The sequence below is a fragment of the Athene cunicularia genome, assembly GCF_003259725.1.
Source record: "Athene cunicularia isolate RWA chromosome 2 unlocalized genomic scaffold, athCun1 chr2_part1, whole genome shotgun sequence".
Classification (NCBI taxonomy): domain Eukaryota; kingdom Metazoa; phylum Chordata; class Aves; order Strigiformes; family Strigidae; genus Athene; species Athene cunicularia.
Genome location: NW_020799095.1, coordinates 36,929,734 through 36,941,024, shown reverse-complemented (window position 1 = coordinate 36,941,024; position 11,291 = coordinate 36,929,734). Strand labels below are relative to the sequence as shown.

The 11,291-nt window shown below is 35.7% G+C and overlaps 1 protein-coding gene across 1 annotated transcript in view; it reads left to right on the top strand.

The window, feature by feature from the left end:
• Positions 1 to 11,291, top strand: part of ZNF438 (zinc finger protein 438) — a 55,983-nt gene that overhangs the window by 23,634 nt on the left and 21,058 nt on the right. The gene's annotated exons all lie outside the window — the stretch shown is intronic.

The following is an 11,291-nucleotide window of genomic DNA, read 5'->3' as shown; positions in this document are numbered from 1 at the left end:
TGAATTTACACAGGTCAGAATTCATATACATATACATATATATATATATATATATATATATATATATATGAGATGGTTTTCTAATAAAGGCCACATTATTCTGGTTAATTCTGTACAGGTTTTCTTTCTGATGCATACAGAATAAATAGTGCAGGTGTTACAAACTGTCACCTAACTTTGCATATTAGGACCCAAGAATAAGTTCTGTATGCACACATCTCCTACTTTAATCATTAAAAGAAGAGCAAATTTTAAAACAAGAAATACTTGAGCATAAGAATCTGACTACCTTGACAATTGTTTGCTCATTTAGATACTCTCAGAGCAGTTGTCTTAGGAAACATGATCTGTTTGGTTAAAACAAGGTAAGAAGGTGAATGAAGTTAGCAGTAAGGTTAAAGTATGGGGAGTTGATGATAGCAAGCACTTACATGACTTGGAAGCAGTTGGTTAAGGAGGTAAAAATATTAATAAAAATCTGTGGGCAGTAGAGTACAATAGAGTTCTTTAAATATAGAGGTTGTTCTTGAAGGATACAAAAGCTTAGTAATGATAGAAGCCAAATAATGGGCAAGGATGATAAATTTCTGCTGTGCAGAAAAAGGCATAAATATTCAATAAATATTATGTTCTGTATTCAGAAAGAGGCTGGATTATGCTTTTACATCTCACCACCTCCATCATTACTGATGGAAAGAACATATTATCGCTGTACCAGCAACTATTAACATTAAATGTTTTTAAATCTGCTGCACTGACACCTACAGATACTAACAAAACAAAAAAAAAAAAAAAAAAAAAAAAAAACATGGAACAGCGGAGAAATTCTAAAAGGCTGGAGGTGAAGGGGAACTAATGTGCCCAAATTTAGAAAGTGTAATATGAGTATCTTGAAAAGGCTGATAGTAGTATGCCATCAGTGAAGATTTAAAGAAGAATTGCATAATTAATGCTGATCAGAATGGGAAAGTCAGACCTTACCTTGTACTGCTGCATGGGATTACTCAATGGGAAGGTACTTGCATTTACCTTTGCCCTTGCTGAGTTTCACAGATTCCTGATAGCTCTTTCCTCTGAACAGAGGCCCTGCCCTTCAGCTTCCAATTTCATATCAGTTGTACACATGCTAGGAGTCCACTCTATTGCATTATTTAGGTCATTAATATAGATGCTAAACAGTGTTGGCCCCAGGGTTGCTCCCAGAGGCATACCACTTGTAACTGGTTGCCAGCTTAACTTTCTACCACTGGTCACCACCACTCTTTAGCCTGACAGTCCAGCCATTTTTCCGTGCAACTTAGCACCCACTTCCCAATACATATCTCACCAATTTGTCTGTGATGATACTATGGGAGACCGTATCAAAGACCAAAGATCTTCGCAAAGTCAAGATGAACAACATCTACTGCCTTCACTTTATCACAGAAAGTAGTTTACTTAGTTGGGTATGATTTACTCTTCATAGATCTGTGCTGGCTGTTCCTAGTCTTCTCCCTGTCCCTCATATTGCTGAAAATGGCTTCAGGGAGGACTGGGATTAGGCCAACTGGTCTGTAGTTCCCCAGATCCTCCTTCTTGCCTGTCTTGAAGACAGGTGTGCTATGTGCCATTTTCCAGTCTTTGGGAGTCTCTCTTGATTCCATGACTTTTAAAAGATGATAGAGTGCTTCCTTGCAGTGATACTCATCAGCTTCCTCAGCAATCTTGGATACATCCTTTTGATCCTATGGATTTGTACATGCCCAGTTGTATTTTCTTACTGAACTGCACCTTCATCTATTGTTGGTAACATTGTGCCTAGTACCTTAGTGTTTTCCATGCCTTCTGTCACCTGGTCCCCTTGTCCATTAAGTATTAGGCCCACATTTTCTGTAGCCTTTCTTTTGTTGCCAGAAGTCTTGTCACCTTTCATCCCTTGCTAGTTGCAACTGCAGGTGACCTTTGCCTGCCTTATCTCTCTGTGCATGCTTTAGCAGTGTCTCAAATAGTTAAACTCCACTGAAACTTAGAGACCCTGAACATGACTACCAAAGTTTGAATTTGACCATAATGTAGGAATTAGTGCCACTATTAAAAAAATTAGGTGTTTGGTTATTTGATTACCCTAAGTGAGCAGAACTTCAGTGGTAGAATTTGAAGACTTGATATGTCTCAAGCAGTATAGGTGTCCCACAGCATGTTTTTTATGGGAAATTAATGAAAAGGTACTGTGTGTCAATCCACAAAAACATAGTTGCTTGAAAAGCTTGGTTATGCTTAATTGTTTTTCTCTTGAAGTACTAATTCAGTTTGGTCTTGCGTAGTTTGAGATTTAACTGAATGAATTAAGAATACAAATATCCCTAGGAACAGAAGGCAAAGCTGGAGGCCCATAGAGAAAGAAGAATGTTCCCAGGGTTAGCATAGTCTGCACACCACAGCTGGTTGCTGGACAGTGGCCAGGAATAATTTGGACATGTTTATTTCACATTTTTTCTCCATGAACATGTTTTGAGGACACTTCATTAAGTATGTCCAACAATCTTTGAAGCTCTGTGTCTTTAACATTTTTCAAACAACAAATGGAATGGTGGATACAAAAATGAAAATTATATTGGCAAGGCCTATTTGCACAATGAAAACAACACAAGATAAGTGAGTGAAGGCAGTGAACTAGGACAGGTTAGACTTCGATTTATTCTTTTTTGTATGTCTGTGTGAAGGTTTTTGTAATAAGAAGGTACATTTCATCAGTAACATTGTGCTGACAGTAATAAATCCTACAAAAAAGGTATCATTTAAGTAAATCATAGAATACTGGTATACACTTTGTCTTGCAAATGTTGCCCTGTATACTGCACTTTGAATGATTTGAACAGCTGCTTTTTTTTATGTTGTTTCTGAATGCTAAACAATTGAGCAATGTCACCAAATCTAGATAAGCCTGTGGGATATTCTTATTTATCTAAATTTTACGATTGGTATTGAGAAACTGCTTATACCAGATTGACTAGAAAATATACTTTGTTACGTTCTGATTGTTCTTAAAATAAATGATGTATCAGTCACTTTGGCCCAGCAGTTGTTTTGTCAGTTGGGTCAGACCTCCAGGAGCTCCCAGCCAGGGAATTGGGCATTCCATGCAGGAGAATCCACTGCAGCTTTAACGGTCCTTTCCCAGAAAATGAGAGGCATATGACTGAGCGAAGAATGTGGGTGAACAGCTGAACTTCTCTGCTGGGTTCTGTGTGAAACAGTTCGGGCACAGCAGCATCAGGGAGGGAGGATGCTGCATCCTCTGCATGTGCTCAGCACACAGCTGGGTGATTCCTTCGCTTGCTGCAGTTTTCACAAGGGTTCTATAGCTGCAGTCTACTTCTTTGGCTATGGAAGTTGAACTGCCCTTAAATTTGCAAGATAATTTGGACTATATTGGTTGTGTGTTGAGAATTCTTTTTATCTACAAGTGTGAAATTTATGCAATATTTTTTAACACTTAGGGTTCTTACTCTCATAGAACCTACATAAATTGTGACCTTTTAATTTTTGCACTAAACTTGGCACTGAGTTTTAAGAGGGTGTTTCAGGGAGATCATGTTCTAATTTGTAAATTTAATATTTGATGATTCTTCTAACGTAGAACAGTTTATTATATACTTAGGAGGCAGTAAAGGTGGGAGTTATATGGGATTTAAGTTGCTTACACCAGTCATTAGATTTTATTTTTTTTTTTTATGGGCTTAAGTGTGACCTGTTAAGTACATATTCCTTTCTGGTGAGTAAGATCATGTTTGGGAAACACAATATAATTCATAGTTGGGCGGTGTTTTTAATGTTCAGCATCATTAAGAAAATCCAACTATTACATTTACATCATTGATTTTAAAAGTGTATGTGTTTTTAAAGTGTACTGGGCACTCAGCTATCCAGAAAAATGGTCCTTAGTCCTGAAAATAATTATCATCCCCATCTGATTAGTTATCTGGTATATTTTTCAGTACAATGCAATCTGCAAGGACCAGCTGTGCCTCACAACAGTTAACATGTTCTCAAGTGAATAATTCTTTTGTAGAATTTTGAGGTTATTTCTGGGTTCAGGTGAAGAAAATAGGCCTTTTCCTTCAATGTAAGAAATAAATATTTCAGTGCATAATTCTTAGTAAGAGTTTTTTCGGTTGAGAGAAATTAGGCCTTAGAATCTAGTGTTCTTTGATTGGTCTTGGACATTGAGCAGTGTTAGTTTTTATTATTTTTGGCACTAATACCCTTTTTTTTTCTTCTGCCTTAGAAATGTGTCTGTTATAGGTGAGCCCTTCTGGGAGGGACTTAGTCTTAAAAGTCATTAGTCGATAGGCAGTGTGAATTTTAACATCCTGGAAATCCATACCATCTCGCCCTAGCTCATTTATTGCTTGACCGGGCACAGGCATAGGTTTGCCTTCTCACTTTGTCTTCTACGCCATGTAAGCTCCTTTTATTTTTTAACATTTTTTCAGTGCTTGAAACTGAAGACACATTGAAGTTACTTTTTAAAATGCAGTGGGATTTTTTTGTATGGGAGATATATTCTGACATTTTATGTAATCTAGCTGACTTTAAGAAACTCTGTAATGGAAATTCTTATAGAAACAACTGTAGGTCATTCTCACTACTTAGTACCAGGCCAAAATTTAGTACAATGCTCAGGTTTGCAGCTGTAAAGTCAGAAATAATACCATTATTTAGGTCAGAATTGCAAAGACAGTTCACTTTGCAAAGTTTGGAGTGTTTTTTGCTTTTTGTCAGCTGTTGGTTACCTTTCATGGTTGGAGGTTTTCAAGACCCATCTAGACAAAGCCCTAATCCCAGGGTTGACACTGCTTTAAGCAGGGAAGTTGGATGGGATGACCTAGCGCAGTCCCTGAAAACCTGAATGATTATGTGAGTAGCTGTGTGCACAATTGCAGTTGTTTGTCTAAAGCTATATCAGTTTCATCATAACTGCAGTGAAATTGCTGTTTAGTATTGGTGATATTGTTTATCTGGAAAGAAAGCTAGTGTACTGCACAGATACATAGTAAAAGATAAATTATGTATTCCTTCCTTATTAGACCAAAACAGTCATTATGTGTGAACAACAGCAAAGTCAAAAAGTCTCACAATTTAATCAGGCATTGTAAACTGAAAACTGTAATGGTGTACTGCAGTTCTGCTATGAATTAACATTACATATTGTTAACAGAATTGTAAGATATCTAGATTCTGTATTATGAAACTACATTATTGAGATTCATGGCAGAACTTCATAGCAGTTTGGTTGGACCCAAACAATAAATTAATGCTCAGTTTAGTACTAAAATAATATGGTGAGGGGGGACAAAGACTAGAAGGAATTGCACAGTTTGAATTCTAAAGTAAATTCTAAAGTAGTCATTGCCAAGTAAGAGCGCTAGATGTTTCTGTTTCTTGATTTTTTAAAAAAATATTAAATTAATTTGAATTTAAATTGTAGGAACTATTGACAGTATCGATTTTGGGTAGTATCTTATAAAAATGAAATGAGTAGTTTGCATTTTCTAGAACTGTTGTTTCCAGCTGCCCTCAGAATCAGGAGCAAAATGTAGCAATTTGTGAAAGTAACTGTGAAACAATTTATCAGTACAACAGTAAGATTCAAGACTATTTTCAAATCAAAAACCTTGACCTTTCAATACAGAATAATGGCAAAAGTATCTAATGCAAATGTGGAACTTATGCAGGACTCCAGTTTGCAGCATTCAAAGAAGTACTAATAAGAAGGTATTTACTAAGGAAAACATAAAATGACAATCTGTCATTTTAAATCGGAAATTTGGAAAAGTGCTTTTTTTGGCATTCTGTGAATTGTCTAATATTAGGCATAATAGCAACTGTGCTGTTCCTTGCAATTCTTTTTTTATTTTTCAGAATGGAGTTGTTTTCTGAAATGGAAAAGAGTTGGGGTTATTTACAGTCATAAAAAACTGTTCAACTACATTTTATTTAATACACATACATTTCATAAAATGAAGAATCAATGTTACTCCTTCTTTAGCCTTCTCTTCTCACAGGCATCCTTTTGAGAAACTTAGCGTTTAAAATTTTTTATCAGGTCTTTGAATTTGCTGTCTTGGGCATAGTTGTATTTGTAAAGTAAGAACTACTGAGACTGTATGCTGGGCTGTCTGCAATAGTAGAAAATGTGTGGAATACCCTAATTTCTTGCAGTGTATGTGCTAGTGTCTATTCATACAATCGAAAAACCTTAGAAGTTGATTTTGAAAGATTTATTTCCTCAAGAAAAGTGATCATTTTAATTTGCTTTTTATTTTAAGCCAAATGTTGAAGTTCCCTGTATTGTTTCATAAATAAGCTTTTATTATCAGCAACATATTATTGAAAGTAGCATAGAACCTGTCAGGTAGGCACAGTTCCACTCTGACAGATGGGCATAGTGTAGACATGCCAGCCAACCATTCTATACATCACCTAACAGAGTATGAAGGGGAAGAATTTTTGTCCAGGATTGCCACTGTGGCATTCAGTGCATGTAAGGCTTGAAGTTCAGGAAATGTGTTTGGACTGTCCATCTCAGAGCATGACCAAAAATTTAAAAATAGCCTGGTTTTTAGGTTCTGCTGGGTTTGTACTGGCAAAAGTGACCAGTTGCAATGAGGCTTCTGTTTCTTTTTGGCTGTCTGCTGAAGTCACCTAATGGGCTCAGCCAAAAAAAAATTCTGCCACGGACACACATTTCTCCCTGATTACCTAAGTATGGAAGCATAAGCAGTGTGTAATTTCTCTTGTAAGAAAGCTGTTGTTTGTGACTACATGCATATCTCTTCAGATATAGAATAGGGGGATGAGGATCTACTGAAGTAGGATGAAATCCTGGTGTGAAAATGATTTAAAATAGAAAATTTGAATAAGAATAAATCAGACTTCTGTGACTGAAGATTTGGATGATGAAATGCAGAATATTTTTGCAGGTTTTCAGAAATACAAATCAGCTATTGCTTGGTTATTGGGGTTTGGGGTTTTGGAGGGTTTTTTTATTTTTTTAAAGAAATTGGCTTAATGCCTCATGCTTGATTTTATGAAGTAGCCAAGCACTGCAGGATTTTGGCAAACATGCTTGTTTTAACAAGCGCTTTTGTTTGTTACACTAGTCAATCTTTATGTCTTTCATTTTTACCTTTCTCAGTATTTTTTCATAGCTTCAGTGTTTTAATCATTTATTTCAAGTCTGACTTGGCCTTTAAAATACCAACAGATTTTGCTAACTTTCTTGGAAGTTATGCTGGTATGATACATTTGTGCTTTTTGGGGACCATGGTTTCTGTTGAAAAGTTTCTAAACTTGGGGAAATCATGATTGCATGGCACTGTCATTTACAAGATGGCACAATATGTGAAAGAACAGGTGTGAAAAATGAAGTGAATAAAATTGCTTTTGAAATATAGATTGACATTTCATGGGCTTCTGTTAGGATAACATATTTTTCTAAACTGTACCAAGTATTTAATTTTTCTTTTTAGCTGAATGTTTTCCTTCTGAAATGAAATTACATAATATTTAACTAACACTTCTTTACATGCCTAGATTTAAATTAAAATTCATAATTAAGCTTAATATGAAATTATAAGATTTGATTTAATGCTTTCTTCCAGTACCTGAACTTAATGTTCACTGCACTAGAAGGTGCAGTCATCATTGAGAAGCTTTGTTCTTTTAACAAAAGGTACCAAAAATAAATTCGGTTAGGGTCATAGTGGTTTAGTTTAATACTGTTATGATAATGAGTACTATAATTACTTTCAGATAGTTCTTCCTTCCCAGAGGATGAGATTTTTAGTTTTGATGCCTGCTTAAAGCATGAGAATGACAGTAAAATTAATGTCATAACCTTTACAGCCTGTTTATCATTTTCTGTGTAGTATCCTAAAAGATTTTGTGTAGCATCTAAAATAAATGTCTTCGTATGGACAAGCATCAAATTAGGTTAATTGGGTTCACCTGATATTCCGATTCAGTCTGTCTATCAGGACACCAATTTTGAATAAAAGACCTGCGGGTATGCTTCTGTGAAAATTGCTTTTAAATTATTACATGTATATGCTCTGCTTCCTTTGATTGTTAAAGACCAATTTACAGTGTAGTTTTTCTCCGGTTTATTTGATATTTTTGCTTCTTCTGGTTGAAAATTAATTTATCCTTTCATTCTGTGGTAACATAAGGAGTAGTATAGCCATGATTGAGCTTATTTTGTGTCATTAAGATAAATTTTACTTTTGAATTCTGTCCAACTTCAACTTCACTTCACTTGAGAACCTTGTAATAGATTTCTTTTCATCTCTGACCAGTTAGCAGTAGATTTCAAGAGAACTATTTTGTGTTCTGGAGTACTGCGAATTGAATGATTTTATTTATTGTCCTATGGTAAGAGTTACAAAGTGAGCAAAATAGATTTAAAGATTATATAGAATTTTAAAAGTTTTTTCTTTGGGATAGGCTCTTAGGTGTAGAAATTATGATAATGTCAGATAGAAATAATCAATATCACCTTTGTATTTGAAAAGAATTAATACTGAACTCAAATACAACCAAGCAAGACTGTAAGAACGTTTGCCTCCTCAGTACTCCGTAAAAACAACAGGATATCCTGAATTATTAGTGGTGTCCAACCTAAAATTTGTTCGGGCCGTAAGAGTGGAAAACAGGTACAAAATTTATTTAATAATTTTATTTCTATGACTGACTTTTTTTGAACTTCAGCATGTTTTTTTGGAAAATAGTCATGCCAAGCCAGATTTATAGTCAATTAAAAAAAAAATCAATTCTGCTGAGAGCAGGTATAGATAGCTGTGTAGATGTTATATCCCTCAACTTCTGTACTGTGCATTGATTCAGAATTTCAGAACTTTTTGATGACTGCTCTTTGCATGTCCTAAACGTAAATATATTTAGATACTAAGTATCTGTTAAACATCTTACAAGTTGGGTGAAAGATGTCAGAAACTGTCAATGAGAAAGGAGCACGAATCATTATACTTTCAATAAAGTTGTGGTGGGACTGATTCCAAGACTAGCACTAGGCGATGATCAAAAAGACAGTATCACTGTTGATAAATTTGAAAATTGTGTGAAATGCAGACACGACAGTCACACAGAGTTATGTGGTTTGCTTTGTAAACGCAATTTGTATTCAAAGAAAACATGCTTTAATATAGTCATACATGGAACAATGGATAGAAAAATTTGAAAGGATGGTAAGAAGATTGCCCTGTCCAAAATCTGGAGCTGTTCAGTTTTTCCAGGAAGGAAGGTTACTTGATTAAATATCTGCAAAAATAAAGGACAGTGAAAAGTTCTTCAGTATAACAATAATAATAAAAATTCATGAATGGCTAGAAGATGAAAAGTTGATTTGAGAAATTATACTTTTTTATTAACAGTAGCTGATTAATGTACTAGTCTGTCAAACAAGTGCAGGATTTTCTAGATCAGGACCATTATCTTACTGCCGTTAGGGTTGAATTCAAATCAGAGATGCCCATACAAAATATTTGGATTTGTATGGTCCAATTTTCTGTCCTAGTGATAAGAGTTTGTGAATGTTTGGAAGAAGATGTGGAGCTTGTATTTCCATGTGGTATTCTAAGAATTGTTGATCTGTATCCTGAAGTCTGGTTTGTTTTCTATAATTCGAAGAGAAAGTAGTAACAGTAAGTGGGGCACCCTTTTAAATGATTTAATGCTCCTTACAACTGGGAGGGATCATGAAAACCTTTAAAAATGTAACTTTAGAATAATAATTTTGAGAACCTTCATTTGAACATCATTTCTTACATTGTTTTTTACAAGAATATGTGCTGCTGTAACTATTTCAGTGTTTTTTCGAGTGTTGGAAATCCTAAAGTGGAAGAAATATTTCTGACTTTGTTCCTGTAAAAAGATCTTGTTGAGCAATATGGGATTGAGCAAGGAGGGATGCCTTACATGCTGGGTAACAAGTGGAAAATCCATGCTGGTTCCTAGATGTGTTTTGCCATTCCAAAATTACATCAGTGTAGTCTGTTCCATTCTTGTAGGTTAAGAGGGAGTTGTCTATTACCACAGTGTGAAACTATATGTATAGATGAGCTGATACACATTTGTATACTGGGCCTGACAGATTGGAGGTTAACTGTTTAAGTACCACGGACAGAGGCTCTTTGAGGCAGCCTGGGATCTGCTGATCCCCATCGGCCAACCTATGCCAAGAGGTGCTGGTTGACATACAAGACCTGCTTCTTATTACATATGGCTCAGTGCAGAAGATGCAGGGACCAGAGAGCCTCACCTGGTTGCTGTGTGAGAGGTCTCCTCACAGCAGCCACACGAATTGTTTTTTCATGCTTTGGTACTAAACTTTCTTGAAAAGGAGTTGGTTGTTATTTACTGCTGCCCACAGAATCATCTCCTTCCTAGAACCTCTCCATTGCTGTATGAGAGTCAATTAATTGCATGATGGCAAAGAAACATATTCAAGACTTACCTTTGTGTTTGGTAATTGCATCACAGTTTTCCCTAACTATTTTTTTATTTATCCAGAAACAGTCTTGGAAGGGGGGTCTTGAGTGCATGTCTGAAATTGTTCTTTATGTAAGATTCTACCAGCTGCTAAATTGGTCAGAAAAGTAAGCAAACTCCACATCTGCACAGCTGGTTCTGCACATGGGAAGTGTTATAGTTACGCACTGGCATGAAAGCCTGGATCCAAGTAAAGCCCCAAGTAGTTGGAGTTTCATCTGTGTTGTTCAGATGACATGTCTGTTACCTTCCCAAAGCCTTCAACTGCTTCAGGAGAACAAGAGTTTTACACCCTGACTAAACTTTTAACATGTTAATGGTGTTCAGCTGAACCAAACTATTATGCACCTTTCCAAACTAGACCATTTTATGATAAAGAAAATCTAAGTAGATAATAACACAATTTTATATTGTCATTATATTATACTATGTCTTTCGTACTTGACTGTTCAATTACACTTGACCAAAGCTTAAGCAACACACTGCACTGGAAAGAAATAGCCAACTACAGCCATCAAGTGGGTGGGGTAATGCTATTTTATATCAAACATTATGCATTCAATTTTGTGATAAGTGCCAATGTCGCATTCGGGAGAGATGGTGGTGTAGTGTTTGCTTCACAAATTCAAGCTATTATCTTCATTGTAGCATCCATGGACGATTCTTCTTGTCAGTCAATTGTATGGGATTCATGAAGACAGATGTTTGAAGGAAAATGATTGCTGAACCCTACATTGTGATTC